The 20,109-nt window shown below is 51.5% G+C and overlaps 1 protein-coding gene and 1 long non-coding RNA gene across 7 annotated transcripts in view; one reads left to right on the plus strand and one right to left on the minus strand.

Moving 5' to 3' along the window:
- Nucleotides 1-3,304: 3,304 nt before the first annotated feature.
- Nucleotides 3,305-20,109, plus strand: part of EEF2K (eukaryotic elongation factor 2 kinase) — a 68,404-nt gene continuing 51,599 nt past the window's right edge. Inside the window, exons 1-2 of one of the 6 annotated variants that reach the window (XM_082714681.1) lie at nt 3,305-3,520; nt 4,236-4,584. The gene's annotated coding sequence lies outside the window, so the exon portion shown is untranslated. Of the gene's footprint in view, nt 3,690-4,235; nt 4,585-8,831; nt 9,329-10,081; nt 10,268-19,800; nt 20,011-20,109 lie in introns of those variants that run through there. The other 5 variants (XM_082714680.1, XM_082714679.1, XR_014306496.1 and 2 more) reach the window with 5 other exon arrangements.
- Nucleotides 12,024-16,865, minus strand: LOC309854991. The gene is made up of 3 exons (XR_014306535.1): nt 15,322-16,865; nt 14,033-15,072; nt 12,024-13,817 (listed from the first exon to the last, which is right to left on the minus strand). It is a non-coding gene; the product is annotated as an uncharacterized lncRNA (long non-coding RNA).

Raw genomic sequence — 20,109 nt, forward strand, 5'->3', positions numbered from 1 at the left:
TATGTATGTATCATAATGGGCACCTGCACATTACGGCAGAGAAGAAAACCATCACAAGCCAAAGAACACCTGTGGTGGAGGGGAGGGAATGTGTTAGAGCCAACGTGGCCACCCCCAGTGTATCCCTCTCTGCAGAACAGTTAAGAAAGTTTGGGAAGCAGCTAAGAACCATATACTCCTCTTTGCTCGACTGAACCGAACACATGCCTGCGATTTTTTTAAAGCTCAGTAATAATCCTTTATGTCCGTTTAATGCTTGAGAGTTTTAATGCTTGAAGTTTTAATGCCATCTATCTGCTTTTATTTAGTTCTTCTGGCCATCCCTACAGTTGGGTTTATTGTTCCCATTGTGTAGATGAGGAACTTGGGGTTATATCTAACTTTGAATTGGACGAGGTGGGGGTTCCTCCTCTGCAGCTGGAGTCCTGTGGGGGAGCTGGCCAAGGCTCATGAAACACCACACACAGTGATGTCTGTTCTTCTGCCCCACACCCCCAATGTCAGGGCTTCCTTCAAGCTCTGGCATCTACCGTTAGGGCCGGCAGCCCTTGGGCTCCCTTTCTTCTCGGTAATGCACATGCCTCTAAACTCACCATCTTCTTTCTGACCTTCCTCTCTATCAATCCTGAGGAATCTGTTCTCAGGGCTGGGAGCACAGGCTTTCCCTGTTCAAATAATCTTCTATACCTTTTGTCTTCTGCCAAAACACAGCTACCACCGGAAAAACAAAAGGAAGATCAATTTCTTTGTTTTCTGGCTTTCTCTAAGTCCTTTGTTTCCCTGGCTCCAGAGGCTCAGGATATCTATGGTCGGGGCCTGGGGGCAGTTGTGGGTCACTCTGCTGAGAAAGCTTCACTCCTTTCCTGTGTCTTGACCCAGTGGGAAAGGAGGCGGTCCCTCCACCCAACGGACAACTGAGTCCCCATGAGGATTTTAGAGGCTGTCCAGGTAACTCAGGTTCCTCTGAGTCCTCTGTACCTCAGGTTCTGAGAGAAGGAGGTCCTGATTTACTTGGAAATACTGAGTAGAAGCAACATGAATGCAGAAAACAGTTGCTGTTGTGGTTTTCCAATCCGAATGGATCATCAGGGTGAATTCATAAGTTTCCCACTGTGGGTGCTGAAGCTAATTCCTGTTGTAAACCCAAGGCTGGGTGTCTAAAATGTCCTCCAATCTCAGCGTGCCTGGCTGGTTCAGCGGGAGGAATGTGCAACCCTTGATCTCAGGGCTGTGGGTTTAAGCCCCATGTTGAGTGCAGAGATCACTAACAAATAAATTTTAAAAATATCCTCATAGTCTCTCTCATCTTAAAAATATTCTCCCTTGATTCCCCATTTCCTGTCTCTGAACCAACAATCCTGAGATCATGACCTGAGCCAAAACGGAGAGTCCGACGCTTACCGACATGAGCCACCCAGGCATCCCTCAAAATGACTTTAATCAGGGTCATCATTGACCTTGTCTGTAAATCATAAGTCCAATGCATATTTTTCAGTCTTTATCTTGCCAAGCCTCTTAGTGTTCAACATTCCCTCTACCCCCTCTTTGCAATACTCGCCTTGGTCTATATGGACACCACACCTGTTTTCCACCTGTCTCTGGCCATGCTTCCTCAGTCCCCTCTCTCCCACTGCCCTCCGTTCCTCAGGACTCTGTCTTGGCCCCTCCACTCCCCCTGTGCGCTCTTCCTGAGCAAGTCCATCCATTCCCATGGCCTCAGTCTCCACCACCTCCCAAATCTGTATCATTTGTCCAGAATGTTCTCTGGACCTCCAGAGTTCTGTGCCCAACCTCCTACTCAAGCCCATGTCCCACATCTCAAACTCAGTGTGAATCAAATTGAAATCGGCTTCTCCACGAACTCCTCTTCATCCTGTGTTGCCTCCTAGGGACAGGAAAGGCACCACCAGTGCCACCAGCCAGGGGCTCAAGTCCTAAACCTGGTCATCATTTTTGACATGTTCTTCACATCCTCATCAGGGAGTTCTGTCAGATCACTTCCAAAATATCTGTCCGACCCACCTTTCAGTCCTACCCACGGTCACAAGCATGGTACAAGTCACTCTTCTTTCTCCAAGACGGCTGCAGTAGACTTTGAATGGACCCTCCTGTTCCTGCTGCCAGAGGGAACTTTCTGAACCCCAAATTGGTCCATGCCACCCTCCCATTTAAAACCTTTTGGTGGTTTTCCACTGCCCTCAGGATGAGGTTCAAAGCATTAATGGGGCCTTCGTGGGTAAGGGGTCAACCTCATCTCTTGCCCTTGGCCCATCTGCGCTGCTCTCTGCTCAGCTGCCCTGAATTGTCTGGGAAGCATCTCAAACTCGCCCAGCTCTCGTCTGCCGCGAGCATCTGCCACCTGCTGTCTCCTCTTCCTGGGACTCCCCTCTCCCACCTTCACATACCTAACCTCTCAATTTCGAGTCCCAGCGAAATGTCACCTCCTCCGTTGACCCTGAGACAGGTTAGCACGCACTTTAGAACACTCCTCACAGGTGTAATCTGAATTTACCGCAGCTGTAAAACCGAGTTGAGCAGACTTGCCTGCCTTGTGTGATCTGTAGCCTCAGGATGCTCTTGGTTTCTGGCACACAGGAGACCTTTCATACATAGTTATTGAATAAATAAATAAATGAGAGGCCCCTGAGCCAAACCTGAAGATCAACTATGAGATGGATCCATGAAGCTGGGACTCCGAGGTTGATAGCCCCACGGGGGGCAGGCCCTCTGATGCCGCAACCTTTCCATTGGGTCGCTTGACACCCGTTCTACCAACAGATATTTGTGGGATCAGCTGGAGCTCCGCGTAGGACACAGAGCGGGCTGGAAAGGAACCTTCCCTATTGGGAAGGAATCCCTCCCAATTATGACCTAAACCAAGTCATAATTAAAAGTTGTAGGTAGCCTGCTGGAAACTATTAAAATGATCTCAGATGCTTTTGCCTTGGAAATGAGACACTTCTGGTTTTGTTTTTTAGGTATCGATATCGCTAGGTTTGTGCACTGGGCTAGGGCAGGTGAGGGCCTGGGCTGCGTTTGCTCTCCATTCCTTTTCTTTTCTTTTTTTTTTTTAAGAGCAAAAAGGAACTTGCATTGGGAGAGAATGACAAATAGTTTTAGGAAAAGAAAAGTGAGACCATCCGGGGTGTGGCAGCGGTGGGATTCGAACCCACGCCATCGAAATGACTGGAGCCTAAATCCAGCGCCTTAGACCACTCGGCCACGCTACCGCCCGTTACGGAAGCTTCTGTGGAAACTATATTAGTTTAGTGACGTGGCGCCTCACGCTCCATAGCCCCGCCCTCTTGGATTTGCGCATGCCCAATACCAGCCTCGCGTTTCCTGCGCGTTATTAAAGGCGTCTTGATCCCTGGCTCATTTCCGTGCCTTGGAACCACCGTCCTTTTTGGATCGGCAGCAAAATCTACGGTCGGAACGCCGCCCTAAAAAGGAAAGAAGAGTCCCCAGAGGTTACACACGAATCTGCAGTTCCCACGTGTGGGCGCCTTGGATTTGCCGGGTACGTCGTCTGCTGTCTACGGCCACGTGGGGGCGCTGCCGCGCCGCGCGGGGAGCCTTGCCCCGCGCAGATCCCGGTTAGGTCCCCGGCCTGCGGGCGCGCCATCCCTGCTCCAGGTCCGCTCTGCACGCCCCGTGTGCCCCCGTGGTTTGGTCCTTGCCACCGCGAGGTAAGAATCACCGGTCCAGGTGAATGTTGTTAACAACGTCAGCGAAGGTTTTTGCGGATTAATTAGGCGGTTGGGCTTCCTCAAAGGGATCTGGAGAAACTGAAGTGCAGAGAGGCTAAGTGCTCTGAGCTGCCCCAGGCCCCAAGATTCCCCTCCCCAAACCCTCCCGAGACCCCAGACCCAAGATGCCCCTTCTTCTGTGCAAGCTGTTTCAGTGTTTTCTGCTTTTAATGCAATAAATACAGAGCGATACATAAGTCCATAGCATATTTCTATCTCCCATCACCCCAAATTAATTAACATTCTGTATATTTGCTTCAAAGATTAAGTCCATAATACATAAGTCCATAGCATATTTCTATCTCCCATCACCCCAAAATTAATTAACATTTTGCACATTTGCTTCAAAGATTCTTTAATTAAAAATACACTGAATACTATATATAGATAAGATTCAAGTCTCTTTTGATACCCTCAAGTTCGAGTCCCTTTCCTCTTCCTTCAGGAGTCTCAGATCCTTCTAATGCACTTTTTTTCTAACTTTAGGTGCTCTTCGACGGATCCATTTCCTTGCTGAAGGTTTAAGGAAGATAACAAAGATAGAGTACAGTAGAGATACACAGGTGGGTGTGGTAAGCTGAAATGCCGCCGCCCCCGAAGATGTCCACATCCAAGTCCCCAGAACCTGTATGTTACTTTATGTGACAAAAGGGACTTTGTTAGTGTAATAAAGGATTTTCTGAAGGGGGGATGATTCCGGATGATCCAGGTGGACCCAGTGTAATCAAAAGCGTCCTGAGAGGAGAGACGCAGGAATCCGAGAAGATTTGAAGACAGAAAGAGAGGTTCCCGTGATACTGCCACAAGCCAGGGAATGCCCTAGAAGTTATAAAAGGTAAGGACACACCTTTTCCCCTAGAGCTTACGAAAAGGAACACAAGTGACTTCTGACTTCCCGAGCTATAAGAGGGCTGTGTTGTTTTAATCCACTAAATTTGTGGAAAATTGTGAGAGCCGTCATTGGAATCCAGTACGGTGGATAAACCAGCCCATGGGCTTGTCAGTCACACAGCCTGAGCCCTGACTAGCAGTGTGACCTTAGGAAAACTACTTCTCCCCAGACCTGTTATTCATCCCTGTAATGGGGAGCTAGTAATACCCAGGATTTCCGTGAGAATCAAACTCATTCATTCGCAGATATTCCTTGAGCCCCTGCAGGGGGTCAGGCACTCTTCTGGGCACTTGGCTACACCGGAGTGAAGCAGAAGATTGAACGTGGTCATGTATGTCATGCACTTAAAGACTTCTGGTATTTATTTGACTGAGAAAGAGACGAGGAGCAGCAAAGGGAGAGGGAGAAGCAGGACCCCCACTGAGCAGGGGTGTGGGATTCGATCTTGGGGACCCTGGGATCGTGACCTGAGCAAAAGGTGGATGTTTAAACCACTGAGCCACTCAGCAAGCACCATGCTAGCTTTGTAAATGTACGTATGTGAATGTGGTGGTGGTGACTCCCAGGGACCTAGGCCCTCCTCCATGTACCTCGCTGTGCTCACCACTGGAGTTCTTGGCTCGGTGCTCCAGACCACTTGGTGGTATTATCCACGTGCATCTCCCTACCCCTGCCTTCAGAAGGTGTTTGAGTCTCTCCCAGGACCAGACCTGGATGTCTGCTAGAATGTCATCTCCAGATACTGTCTTGTTCACCGGAAGCCATATCCCCAGGACCTAGAACAGTATTGGCCACAAAACCCCTCTTCGTACTAGTGGTTTTGTGTGCTTGGTTAAGGCCACTCCAAGTTGCCGTGTGGCCCCAGATAAACACAGAGACAAACGCTTCTGGCTGGAGCTGCCCAACACCAGATCTCACAGAATTTTAGTCTGGAGGTGGCCAAACTGGGGTCTGTTCTTTTGGAGGATCCCAAAGGAGCCACAAGCAGGAAGCAGAGCCTTATTCAAGAATCCCTCCTAATGACTCAGCATTCTCCTATAGTTGGGCATTCTCCTATACAGCATGTGCTGGGGGCAACCTTCTCCCACCCCAACTCTCTCTCTCTCTCTCTCTCTCTCTCTCTGATACCTGAATTCAAGTGAACATTAATCGTACACCCACTCGGCCTGCTCAGGCAAAGAGCAGATCTTCCGGGAGAAGGAGAGCCGCTTGCAGAGCCGCCCAGAACCCTCATGCCAAAAATCCAGTGGAAGGAAGGCCACGAGCTCATCTGCTCCACCAAGCATTTCTCTCCAGGCCTGTCTGGCCCCCAGAGGGCATGCTGACCCGGCTTCTCTGGTGACTGACGTCTTCAAGGGTGCTGTTTGGGAAAGGGCAGCTTCTGTGCAAAGCCAGCCCCAGCCAGGCAAGGTGGGGAGGCTCCAGAAACCAAAGCAACTGGCCTGTTTCACTTTGTTAAGAGCTCGGGTTTTGACATGACATTTAAAGTAACTTTTGCAAAAGTAGTATGTGTTCTTTGTTGAAACTGGGGCAAAGAAGGAGAAGCACAGATAAGAAAACAAAATCACTTTTAATCTCTCCACCCAGTTAAACTCCTGTCAAAGCTTTAGTAAAGGAAGGTGCTTTTTGTCTGTGGAAATTGGTAACAGTAGGGGCTCCTGGTTGGCTCAGTCAGTAGAGCGTGTGATTCTTCTTTTTTTTTTTTTTTTAATATTTTATTTATTTATTTGATAGAGAGATCACAAGGAGGCAGAGAGGCAGGCAGAAAGAGAGGAGGAAGCAGGCTCCCTGCCAAGCAGAGAGCCCGATGCGGGGCTCGATCCCAGGACCCTGAGATCATGACCTGAGCCATCGGCTGCGGTGGAGGGAGAGGGGGAAGCTTGAAGAGATGTTTGTCCACGTGAGAGACGGAAGGGCAGGTTTTAGGACAGGGGAGCAAGGCTTGGAGCTGGAGGGTGCCGGTGACCGATCCCTGCGGATGGTTTATTTTTCCTCTTGCATGCTGTGACATCACCAGTATGGGGTAATGTTTACCTTCCTATCCTTTTTTGATTACCCAAATTCTTCAACATAAAGTCTGAATACCTCTGTGTGATGGTTATAGGAGATTAAGGACCAGGCAAAATCCGAGAATGATCTGATCCACATTTCCTTGCTGAGGCCACCCAGGGTACCTGTCTTCCTAAAGCTCCCAGAAGTGATGCCAACTTTTCCTTCCAGGCTCCACTCACATGTCATTTCTTCAGAAGAGGCTTCCTGAGCAGGTTGCCCATGTCATCGCTCATTGCCTGCTACGCTTCTCACTCTTGGCACGCTCGGCGGTTTAAGTCGTGGCATAATGACCATGTTAGAAATTTCTGTTCTTCCATTTCTTACCCCATTAGAGCTGCGTAGCACAATGCTTATAAGAGCTTAATACATATTTGCCATAAGAATGAATGTTCAGGGGTGCGTGGGTGGCTCAGTGGGTTAAGCCTCTGCCTTTGGCTCGGGTCATGATCTCAGGGTCCTGGGATGGAGCCCCGCATCGGGCTCTCTGCTCAGCGGGGAGCCTGCTTCCCCCTCTCTCTCTGCCTGCCTCTCTGCCTACTTGTGATCTCTCTGTCAAATAAAAAAATAAAATATTAAAAAAAAAAAAGAATGAATTTTCAGAAACCCTAGACTTAAATCCTACCAGCTCAAAAACTCTCTGAAAAAGAGGGATTCTCTTTTTTTATGCTTGCTAGAAAAGATGCAGATTAGGATCTCATTGGGCTAAAGGGATGGTATATGCTGATTGACCAAGTCTTGTCCTGTGTCCACTCTTGGCCCCAGGGCAGTGGTGAGGGCTTTGCTCCCCCACCAAGAATGGGGTGGGCTGGTTTCCTAAAGGCTAATCAAGATCCTCATGCAAAGAGGGGGAACAAAAATTACAGAGGCTCAGATGAGTTAAATAATTTGCCCAAGGCCACAGAGCTATCAGTGGTTCAGTAATAGTGTTGTGTGTTTGTGTGTGTTTTGTTGTTTGTTTGTTTGTTTGTTTTTTGGTCTGGCCTGAAGTTGGACAGATCAGCTCAGAGTCTGTTCCTGCCCAGCTTTCCCACAGTCAGAATTTCAGGTGCAGTTTTGTCTTGTCAAAAGCCAGAGGAGTTTTCCCAAGATGACTAAAGGAGCCAACACTTCAAACCAAAATACCTGTTAGCTTTTGTATTTTCCAAAACTTGTAGCACAGAGGCTACCGACTGATGGGTTTCAAGACCATTTCATTTTTTCCAGACCCCCTGCCCTTATGAGATGTCACCTGTATGTCCTCCCCCTCCCCAAGCTGCATAAACTTGAACCTGCTCCCCACAGAGGCCGTAGCACCTTTGCTCTCCCAGGGGACTCTGTTTGCTGGGCTTCACCTGGGCAAAGACTCAGTGTGCCTGCCCTCCAGCTCCTACATAGATACCCTTCGCCAAGAGGAGGCACTGCAGAAATCTGGGCAGGGACACCTGGCTGGCTCAGTAGAAGGAGCCTGCAACTCTTGACTTGGGGCCTTGCATCCAAGCCCCATGTTGGGTGTAGAGATTACTTACACTTAAAAAAATTAAAAAGAAAGATAGTAAATCTTTGGGGGCAAATCTGCCTCTAAGACCTTGAGTTTTATGACCTGTGAAATAGAAATAAAATGCAACCTACTTCACAGGGTTGATGGGAAGATAGGATGAGATAAATCACTCAATAAATGCCGCTTATTTTTATACTTAAGTAAGAGTTGTGGAATTTCTAAAACTTCAGTAGAAAAGTATCTGGAAGTATATAGTATCAACACGTTCACAGTAGCTTCCGATAGTTTTGTATCCTTTTCTTCTTTATACCTTTCCGTATTCATCCATCCCCTGGACGGATCATTCTTAAAAGCATTTGGCCTGTGCCGAGCCCCGTGCAGGGACTTCGGAACACGGCAATGTGCTAGAGCGGTGAGGAACGTCTAGAGGGGATTGTAAATAATGACACAAATAATGGCAGTTGTTATACGTGCCTCAGTGTCCGCCAAGCAGAAATTAGAAGAAGAAGAAGAAAAAAGCAATTTCCGATTAAAAAATGTATTTACGATGAGCCATGGAGACTGAATGAGCTGGGTTTCTACTGATTTTGGAAAGGACTTGGCGGATTACCCGCCGGGAGGGCGCCCCCTTCGCGGTGCCGAGCCCGCCCCGCTCGCGTACGGTGGGGACGCCGCGGACTCCGCGCGCTTCTGCGCCGGAGCAGGGAGACCCTCCCGGCGGCTGCAGGAGCGCGGACGGCCACCAGGGGGCGGCGCCGAGCGCCCGCCGGACCGGAGCCCCGCCCCTGCCCGAAGGCTCGTGCCCCAGCCCCAGCCGCGCTGCAGCCCGGGTCCCACGCCGGACGCCTCGCGGTGCTGCTGCTCCAGCTCCCCGGACTGTCGCCTGCGCCTCCGCCCTAGGCACGCGGCCCTTGGCGGCCCTTGGCGTCCCCGCGGTCGTGCCGGTGGCCCCCGCGCCCCCAGTTCGACCCGACCGCCCCGCGCAGCCCCGGCTCGCCGCCCCAGAGCGCCGTCCGTGGCGCCCCGCTCGCTGCTCCCCGGCCCTCGCGGGGGTCCGCCCGCCCTGCACCCTGGAGCACCGGGCCGCGAGCCTCTGCCAGCTCCTCTGGGTCTTCGCGGCCGTGGGCAGCGGCCGCAGGGCCTGTGCGCCCGAGGGGGGTAAGTGCCGGCGGAGGGGGACCGGGGTCCGGGCGCGGCAGGCCTGGGACGCCCGGGGGCGCCTGGAGCGCGGTGGGTCGGGGCTCGGAAGTGGGGTCGGAGGCGGCGCTGCAAGAGTGTGTGTGTGTGGGTGGGTGGGGGGGGCGCTGCTTCTCCGGTTTCAACTCTTGGGGGCTCAGTGGTTGCTTCTGTAAAAGAAGTGGGGGGCGCCATGCGGATTAACGGAGGGGTCTGCTGGCAGAGCCTGGGCGCACCGTCGGCGGGGAGGGGCGGCTTGGGGGCCTCCGCCCGGGGCGCCCCCGAACCCGCACGGCCTGCGGGCGGCGCCGCCTTCCTGTCCCTGCGGGGCCCCTCGCCACATCCCCTCCCCTGGCCCCTGAACGAAAGGCCTGAATTCCTGGAACCTCGAGGACCGTGTAGACGCGCCCTTGCTGCATTGCTGGCTGCGGGAGGGAGTTTGGGTGTCGGCAGGCTCCGCGGACCTGTGCGCCGAGCGCCGGGCATTGCTAGGCGAGTGGCGGCGCGGAGGGGGAGGCCTCCCGGGTCAGTCCCGGCCGAGGTCTGCCTGTGCCCAGGCGGAGGCTTGCGGGGAGTCAACCCAGCTGCGTCCCTAGTATGACAGATGGGCCGCTACGTCTGCTGTGGGGACGCTCTGGGGAGCCTGACTTCTGGGTCCTCGGCCCTGGGTGCTGCCTGCCTTGGGGCCATCATTTCAGCCCGGAAGTTGAGTGACATAGTCCAGCTCTCTGATTGTACAGAGGAGGAAACCGAGGCCAGGGGTGTCTAACAGATGACTAACATGCAGGGTGCCCCAGGTGTGGCCTTGACGGGAGCTGGCGTTGCGGGCTGTGTCTGTGTGTGTGGAGGGGGGAGGCGCCTGGGAGGCTTCCTGGAGGAGGTGATGTTTGAGCTGATCTGGACGGATGCCAGTGGAAGGAGGTAGGGTTATGCACACATTCATGTTTGTTCGTGTATTAGCTTAACAAATACGATAAAGCTTCTGGATGGTGTAAATTCAGGTGTAACACAGTTGGGACTGCCATTCCCCCTTCTTTGAGTTCTCCCCTCCAAGAGGGGAGTGTGCAGGTAATGAGGGAGAGGCTGGCTGAAGACCAAGTTGAAGCTGACACCCTGCAACCCCCACCTCCCTACTCCTGGGTGGGACACGTGTGACATTCTTCCAGGAACCTCCCGACTATCTTCATGTTAATGCCTTGCTAAAGGGAAAAACAACCTTAACTTAACAATGGCAAGGCCTTGGCTATCTTGTGAGTCTTCTTTCGCATAAGGAAGTCCTTTGGGAAACTCCCTTTTTCCTCACCTCCCCCAACTCCAGAGTATGTAATCAGTGACCCCCTCACAACCCCGGGGCAGCAGCTCTTCCTTACCCCCTGGTCCTGGTCCCCATGCTTTCATCAACCACCACTTTGCACCAAAGAAGTCTCAAGAATTCTTTCTTGGTCATGGGCTCCAGACCTCACCCCCAAAATTCACCTACATTCCCAGACCACATCGCAGGGGTCCCCAGTTCTCATCGTCTGCAGGGGTTGGGGGAGACAGGAAGTGGGGGGCCTGAAGGTCACTTGAAATGGTCTCAGATGACATAGGATTAATAGTGTACATTCTGAGATCTGCAGTTTCTCTCTTTTGTGCTTTTGGTGACAGAACACTGCTTTTTGACTGATAAGGATATAACCCTGATTTTATTTTAAATTGTTTTAAATGTATTATGTGACAGAGATGGCAATTAGTCACCAATACTCCTGTTCTCCTCTTCCTGGGGTATCGCCTGGGTGAATTTCCCAGGCTCCCTTACCGTTCTTGGCAGGGTTGGTGGCCAGTGGCTGGGACACTGAGAAGAGTGTGGAAGAAAGCTGAGGGTCAGCAGCAGAAACTTGGTTTTGTTCAAGCTCCTTCCCTAGGAGGGCACTGTTTCTGGTCCAGTTCTTCTTAAAACTGAAGCAGAAGTTGATGGTCAGAACTATATCCAAAGTAATACCAGCTGTCTGGCCAGATAAAAAATACAAGTTTTTGTGTTGAAGTCCGTTCCGCTGACCCAGAAGCTGCAGACTATTACCTTAGTAAACTGAGAAACTCAGAATGTTCTAAAAGGTGATTATGGTGCCCATGATGGGATGAAAATGACTTGATTTTTTTTTTTTAAGATTTTATTTATTTATTTGGGATAGAGAGAGCACAAGCCAGGGGAGGGAGAGGGAGAAGCAGGCTCCCTACTGAGCAGGGAGCCCTGCAGAGCTGGATCCTAGGACCCTGGGTTCAAGACCTGAGCCGAAGGCAGATGCTTAACCGCCTGAGCCACCCAGGTGTCCTGTGACTGAATTTTTAAACATTGCTGGATTAAACCTTTGTACCCAAGGCTGATGGGCACAAACAAGAAGGCTTCAAACAAAGGAAGCTGCAAAGGAGATGACAGTCTCTGGGTCCCCAAAGTCCCAGGGTTGGGGATACCCAGAGAAGCATTTCAAATGGCTAGAAAAGTCAGAAGGTGAACAGTGTTCAGTTCTTCAGCTATGACATTTTCTAGACCTAGGACTCCACAGGGGGGCTCAGTTGCAGAGAATGTCTAGACCATTGGTTTTTTATCTTCATGGCACATGAGGACCACCTGATGAGCCTTTTTAAACACAGATTGCTGGGCCCACCTCCAGAGTTTAATTCAGAGTAAGGCGGGTGAATTTGCACATCTAACAATCGCAGGTGAGGCCCCTGCTGATAGTGGTCCCACGACCGGTTTAGCAAGTGACGGCTAATTGGATTCCGCCTACATTGGCTTCACACCCAATTCCCCCACTTTCTAGCCACATGATTTGGGGCAAGTCACTTAGCTTCAGTTTTCTTGTCTGTAGGATGAAGCTAATAGTGCCTCCCTCCTGGCATTCAGGGGAGGCTTCCTGGTGGAGGTGGCATCTAACCTGAGGCCTGAAGGATGAGAAGATTGGGTTGGGTAGGGAGGGCAGGCCAGGCTTTGTGTCCTCCAGGGAGCTGAGAGGAGTTACGGCATAAGTGCTTTGTAAGTGGCACTGAAACGCTGTGGATCGGTTCTGTGCTCTGTGTCTAAGGGCAGGAGTGCAGTGGAGGGAGAGTTGACCAGGGTGTGGAAAGTGGACTGCCTGGTATAGATAGCCTCAGTTACTTATGCCTACATTCCACTGGCCCCAGTGCAGTCACATGGCCCCACCTAGGTGCACAGGCTCCTGGGAAATGTAGTCCATGGCAGAGCAGGGGAGCATAAACACAGCTGTCTCTGTTACAGTAGCTTTATCTGGCCCTTGGCCACCTCTCCTACCTCTTGTCCACTTTGCTCGCTCTGCTTCACTTTGTTGGATGATTGCATTTTACCGAGGAGACTGGGGTTCTGTAATTTGCCCAGTGTCAATCTGCTAATAGTGGCAGAGGCAGGACTTAAAGCCAGATCTGTCTGCCCCAAAAGTCTGTTGGGCCGATCCTAGTCCTGAAGTCTTTTTGAGGGCCTCCCCACGATCCGGGCTTTCCCGCTCAGGATCTCAGCTGTGGCTCAGGCTAGCTAACCCGCAGATGCCTTGTCATTTTAACTGGTAGTCCCTCCCCTCCACGGGTGCCCATGATATCCGTAGAAACTGCCAACTTTTCTCTCGTTATTCATGCAACGTGCGTTTATGGAGAAGCCGGTGTGTGCCAGACATTGTGCTCTTGGCTGGGAGCTGGAGAGGAGTAAGACACGGCCCCTTTTGTTGCAGACGCCCACACGGTCTGGCTGCGGAGAGGCTGTCTAAACACAGAGTTCCCCTGAAAAGTGAGACGGGCTGTATCCCTGGTCTGACCTGCCAGGAGTACAGTGTCCTGCGTACCTACGTGAGAAGGGTGCCCAGCAAACGGCTCAAGGTGAAAATTCAGGCTCCCTTGTGCGTTTTGTGAACGGAAGCTATGATTTAAGTATTTTGTGCTTTGCATTTTTCTGATTTTTTAAAAACAGTAAAAACGGTCTTTACTCCGTGACAATTTTGTAGGCGCAAAGCACAGCACAGTGGAGTGTGACGACGTTTTTACGGGACTTTTGGCAGAGCAAATATTGGCTTAACCTCCTTGGGTGGGGCTGGGGGTTGCTATTCTCCTAGGGAAGCAAGCTGATGCCCGCAATTCAAGAGAAATACCAGAAATGGTATGCATGGAGGTCGGGAGGGAGAGTGGATCAGGGCCGGCCATGCTCCAGGATCATGCTGAACCAGGGTCCCTTGGCACTGTTAGCATGGCAAACTGAATGATGGATTCCGTGTTGTGGGGCCTTTTCTGTGCACGCTAGGATGGTTAGCAGCATCTCCTGCTCTCCACTCACTAGACGCCAGGTGACAACTCAGAATGTCTCCAGACATTTGCCAGGTGTCCCCTGACGGGCTGGCAACATTGTTCTAGACTGCTGTAGACTACCTTTGTTTTCTAGTGCTACTAAATCAATCACCACAAACTTGGTGGCTGGCAGCAACACAAATTTCTTTCTTTTTTTTTTTTTTTAAATAGTTTATTTATTTATTTTGACAGAGAGAAATCACAAATAGGCAGAGAGGCAGGCAGAGAGAGAGGAAGGGAAGCAGGCCCCCTGCTGAGCAGAGAGGCCAACACGGGACTCGATCCCAGAACCCTGAGATTATGACCTGAGCCGAAGGCAGCGGCTTAACCCACTGAGCCACCCAGGTGCCCCAGCAACACAAATTTGTTATCTTAGAGTTCTGGAGATCAGAAGTTCAAAAGTCAAGGTATCAGCAGAGCTGAGTTCCTTCTGGAGACTCCAGAGGAAACCGGTCTCTCTGCCATTTCCACTTCTAGGGGCTGCCCGCCTTCCTTGGCTTGTTGCCTCTCGCTCTGTCTCGAAGGCGCGCCGTGGGGTATCTTCACATCTTTCTCTGGGACCCCTGCCTCCATGATCTCATTTCATTGGCTCACTGGATTTTCCAGGAGACTCTCCCCATGTCAAGATCCTTAACTTAATCACACCTGCAGAGTCACTTTTGTCATGGAGGGGAGTGTCACTCACAGGTCCTGGGATTAGGATGAGGACAGCTTTTGGAAGCCACTGTTCTGCCCACGATGTAGACTCTTTGGGCTCTGAGTGGACGGAGGTGACTTAGGGAGTGGGACACGGGGGTGGTCCGGCCATAGTAGCAGCTGGTGTTTTGAGTGCTAGCGCTCTGTCAAGCATTACATGCCCGATCTCACTGTCTCCTTAGACATCTCCTGGGCTGGGTGGTGTTACCTGTCCTCTCTTTCACAGGCGAGGATGCCACCCAGGGGAGACTTTTCTGAAGGGAGTAGAAATTTGAGCTGGATTTTGAAGGGACCCAAGGCAGGAGAGGCATTTCAGGAAGAAGGGCCTCCTGCAGGGTGCAGGGCTGGGAGATGAGTTTGCTGGTGGATGGTGATTGGTTCTGGGGCCAGGCCGGTGGAGGTAAGGTGCAGGGAAGGGGCGGTTGGGCGTGGACATCTGTAAATCAGTCCTTTTATTCTGACATCCCAACCTAAACTCTCTTATTTCTGCAATAGTTTAAGTAAATGTTTCTTTTAAAAAAATTTATTTGAGGAGTACCAGCATGGCTGGTTGGTTAAGCGACTGCCTTTGGCTCAGGTCGTGATCCCAGGGTCCTGGGATCGAGCCCTACATTGGGCTCCCTGCTCAGCCGAGAGCCTGCTTCTCCCTTTCCCCCTGCCACTCCCCTGCTTGTGCTGTCTGTCCCTCTCTCTCAAATAAATAACTGCAATCTTTTTTTTTTTTTTTTTTTTTCAAATTTTTTTTTTTTTATTTTTTAAAGATATTATTTATTTATTTGACAGACAGAGATCACAAGTAGGCAGAGAGGCAGGCAGAGAGAGAGAGGAGGAGGAAGCAGGCTCCCTGCTGAGCAGAGCGCCTGATGCGGGACTCGATCCCAGGACCCTGAGATCATGACCTGAGCTGAAGGCAGAGGCTTAACCCACTGAGCCACCCAGGCGCCCCAAATAACTGCAATCTTAAAGACAAATGATTGAGAGAGGGTGCACATGCATGTGGGGGGAGGGGCAGAGGGAGAAGATGCCCAGGTAGACTCCCTGCTGATGGGGAGCCTGGGGTTGGGGGGGCCAGGGCTAGATCCCACAACCCCCGAGACCATGACCTGAGCCAATACCAGGAGTCAGATGTCCAACTGACTGAGCTACCCAGGCAGCCCTAAGTCAATGTTTCTTCATGGGCATCTTACCACAGGCCAGGGGTACAGACATTTATAAGACCCTGACACGGGCTCGACGTAGTAACCTCTGAGGCAGCCCATTTGTTAGTATCCGCACCCCCAGTAAATAAAGAAAACCCAGCCTGGAGAGGTACTGTTCAGTGCTGTGCAGCCCTGCTCAGTGCCAGCCACTGTGGGGGACACAGAGTCCAGAATGACACGGCTTCCCCTTAGAATGGGGCCTTGGAGGGCGCCTGGGTGGCTCAGTCGGTTAAGTGACTGCCTTCAGCTTGGGTCATGATCTCGGGGTCCTGGGATCGAGCCCCACCTCGGGCTCGCTGCTCATTGGGAAGTCTGCTTCTCTCTCTAACCCTCCCCCTCTCATACTCTGTCTCTTTCTCTCAAGTAAATAAATAAAATCTTAAAAAACAAAAACAAAAAAACAGGGCCTTGGCTCCTCATGAGGAGGCCAGCGATTCACAGTGGGCCCTGTGGCTGCAGAGCGCAGGCCCTTAGCCACTAGATGGGGCTTTGATTTTTGTTCTTTTTTTTTTTCACCAGTTTTATTGGGGGTATAACTGACAAATAAAAATTGTACCTATTTAAGGTATACCATGTGATTATTTGATATACATATGCATTGTGACATGATTACCACAGTCAGCCTAATTAACATATCTGTCACCTCTCCGGGCTACCGCTTCTGGTGTGTGTGTGAGTACAATTAATGTCTGTTCTGGGGGGGCTGGGGGGCGCCTGGGTGGCTCATTAGTTAAGCTTCTGACTCTTGATTTTGGCTCCGCTCGTGATCTCAAGCCCGCGAGATAGGGCCCCGCACGCGGCACTGGGCGCGGAGGCTGCTTAAGGTTCTCTCCCTTCCTCTCCCTCTGGGCCGCCTCTCTCTCTCTCTCAAATAAATAAATAAAATCTTCTAAGGGAAAAAAGGATGTATTCTCGGGGCGTCTGACTGGCTCCGTTGGAACAGCACGGGACTCTCTATCTTGGGGTCTTGAGTTTGAGTCCCATGTTGGGTGTAGAGATATTTAAAAAGATCTCTTCTCTTCGTGAGTTTCAGGTATACAATAGAGTGTTAATAACTATAGTCCAGGGGCGTCTGGGTGGCTCAGTGGGTTAAAGCCTCCGCCTTTGGCTCAGGTCATGATCCCAGAGTCCTGGGATCGAGCCCTGCATCGGGCTCTCTGCTCAGTGGGGAGCCTGCTTCCTCCTCTCTCTCTCTGCCTGCCTCTCTGCCTACTTGTGATCTCTGTCAAATAAATAAATCTTAAAAAAAAAAATAGCTATAGTCCATTACATCCCCAGGACTTGCTCATCTAGCACAACTGAAACTTTTTTTTTTTTTTAAGATTTTATTTATTTATTTGAGAGAGAGACAGTGAGAGAGAGCATGAGCAAGGAGAAGGTCAGAGGGAGAAGCAGACTCCCTGTGGAGCTGGGAGCCCGATGCGGGACTCGATCCCAGGACTCCGGGGTCATGACCTGAGCCGAAGGCAGTTGTCCAACCAACTGAGCCACCCAGGCGTCCCTAGCACAACTGAAACTTTGTACCCTTTGACCATTATCTTCATGTTTCCTCTACCTTCTAGACCCTGGCTGCCACCATTCTGCTGTCTGTTTTTAGGACTTTGGGGTTTTTTCAATTCCACGTATAAGCGAGATCATGAAATGTTTGTCTCTCTCTGTCTGGCTTATTTCACCGAACATAATGTCCTCCAGGTTCATTGATGTTTTTTTGCAGATAACAGAATTGCCTGTTTTGTGCAAAAGACAGAATGAATGACATTCCTTTGTGTATATACACCAGATTTCTGTTCTCCATTCATCCAGCTCTTAGGTTGTTTTTGTACCTTGACTATTGTAAATATCGCCGTGGTGAGCACGGGAGTGCAGATCTCTCTTCAAGACAGGCTTTTCTTTCTGGTTTGAAGGAAACCGAGGACTCAGGCTAGGGGCCAAGATAGTGTTTCGAACAAGCCCGGTGCAGCCCAGGGCAGCCTGCCCCTGCTCCCTTCTCCTCCCCCAAGGTGCCCCATCACAGACGGGCTGTTGCTTCTCTGCCCAGCAGCTCCCGTCACTGCTGGAGGAGAGTCCATGCAGAGTACTTGAGGGAAACTGTCCCTATATGTTATCTCTCTGTCTTATTGCAGCAAGAATTACTCATCTTTGAGGTCAGTAGGGGCAAAAGTCCGTTCTGCTTTCTGATCAGTCGTTTACAAAAGCCACATCTTTCCTCCTTTCTCATGGTGAGTTGAACTCACACCCCACTGTGGGAAACCATAGCTCCTTCTGCTTGACGCAGTAAGACAGCGAGCGTTCTTGGCATGGGCTCCGAGGCACCCAGGAGAAGCCCCGCCGGTACGGAGGGAACTGGGAAGGTCAAGGGAGGCTCAAGTCTCATGTGTCACGCCGGGAAATCAACAGATGAGCACCCAGATCGATAAAAGACATAACAGAGAAACCATGTTGTTGAGGGATGTGGTGATATCTGCCTGGGGTAACACCTAGACGACCCCAACCACAGAACCTGGGAGTGGGGGAGAGGCACGTCCCCGAGCAGAAGCAGGCGTGTGACACAAGATGGCCTGCAGGTCACCCCTTTCACCGCAGTGCAGCTGAGGACGAGGTGGGTTCTGCTGGGCCGGGCATACGGTGGTGTGCACACGGGGCTGCCCGACAGGGACCGTGTCGGCTCGGGGGTGCTGCTCCGGGAAGTGGCAGACTGGGGAATGTAGTGCGTTTCTCCAGCCAGCGAGGCAGCTCCGGGTGGGGTGCGGGGAGGCCCGGCGGTCAGCGCGGCCGGCTGGGCCCACAGGCCTCGACCTGGACATTGCAAACATTGTTTTCTGTCCCAGGCCCTGCCAGAGGAACCTTTTGTAGTGAGACCCAGTAGGAACAGTGGTTCCCTGGCCAGAGCCTGAAATAGCCTGTCCCCTGAGGACCCCTGAAGATGCCTGGCTTGGCTGCTGACCAGGTATCCAGGTTACCAGCGTGGCTGGGACCCAAGGCTCAGCCCCTGTTATTTATGATGGTGGTCACAGTTCCGCGTCTTGGTGCTGGCTCTGTGTTAGCGCTGTCCGGCCAGCGGGCTGGGTAAAGCACCGCATCCCGGCAGCAGGAAGCTGGCGCTGGAGAGGTGATGTCACACAGCTAGGAAGTGCCGGAGCTGGGGCTTGAACTCGGGTCTGACTCAGAACTCCGCTCAGTTGCTTCTCTATACAAACATTTTCCCAAAGCGTGTCAGGGACTGGGAGGGAAAGACCGAGAGGCCTGAGTGAGGACAGAGGAAATGTTGTAGAGAACCCTGATGGCTTGGGAGCTGCGGTCCTGCTCCTGGGCTCCTCGCTAACAGGAACAGGTGCCTGTGGTCCAATGGAGATTCCTGGGAGGCCAGGGCCCAGGCTGGTGTCGGAATAGGCATCACGGTCCTGATTTATTTTATTTTATTTTATTTTTTAAAGATTTTATTTATTTCACAGAGAGAAATTACAAGTACACTGAGAGGCAGGCAGAGAGAGAGAGAGAAGGAAGCAGGCTCCCTGCTGAGCAGAGAGCCCGATGCGGGACTCGATCCCAGGACCCTGAGATCATGACCTGAGCCGAAGGCAGCGGCTTAACCCACTGAGCCACCCAGGCGCCCCACGGTCCTGATTTATATGGCCCTGTGAGGGCTCCTTGCCTTAGCGGAATTTAACATTCTCCAGGGCGCAGTCTTCCCGGGCACATGTGGGCTCTGGATTGAGGCCACAGTTTTCCCAGGCTGCTCCTGTCCAGGTACTGACTTGTCATTTAGAGATGTGATGGGACTTTTGTGGGAGAGACGGGGTTACTGGACCAGACTGAATTAGCAAGTAGTAGGGGAAAGAAGAAAATTTCAGTCGGCCATAGAATTTTGGATAGCAGAGTCTGAAGATTGTGAGCCCCCATGATGTAAGATTATGCTGCCCCAGGCTCCCTCTGTCTCATGGCTCTGCCCATCCACTGCATATGGTTTCCTCTTCCTGGTTAAAAATAGCTGCTTGAGTTCCAGCCATCACACCTCCGTTCCAGCCAGCAGGAACGAGGAAGAGTCCAGAAGGGCACATCCCCTCCCTTTAAAAACTCTTCCCTAAAGTTGAAAACAGCCTTTCTGTTTATATCCCCTTGGCCAGAACTTGGTCATGTAGTCACGCCTAACTGCAAAGGAATCTGGGAAATGTAGATCTTATTGGGAGTGGCCATGTGCTTAGCCAAAACCCAGTGGTTGTTACTAAGAAGGAGAGAACAGCTGTTGGGGGACAGTTAGCAGGCACAGCCACAGCTGCCTCGAGAGCAAATTTATGACAACGGAAAAACCATCAAACAGCTCCTGCTCTGCTGGGTTCTGGAATCTGCATCACGTGCCTGCCGAGTCCAAGGCGCGGTGCCAGGCAGGGTCACAGCTGCTGGTCTGAAGCTCCTTTTGTTTCCCAGGGTCACGGAGAAAGTCAGGTCTGTGCTGGGACATGGCCAGGGGTTGGGGTCCTGCAAACCGGCTGTGAAGCCACTTCCTCGCATGGGGAGGAGGGGCATTTGGTGAGATGACTCTCT

This window comes from Mustela nivalis (genome assembly GCF_964662115.1).
Source record: "Mustela nivalis genome assembly, chromosome: 19".
NCBI lineage: Eukaryota > Metazoa > Chordata > Mammalia > Carnivora > Mustelidae > Mustela > Mustela nivalis.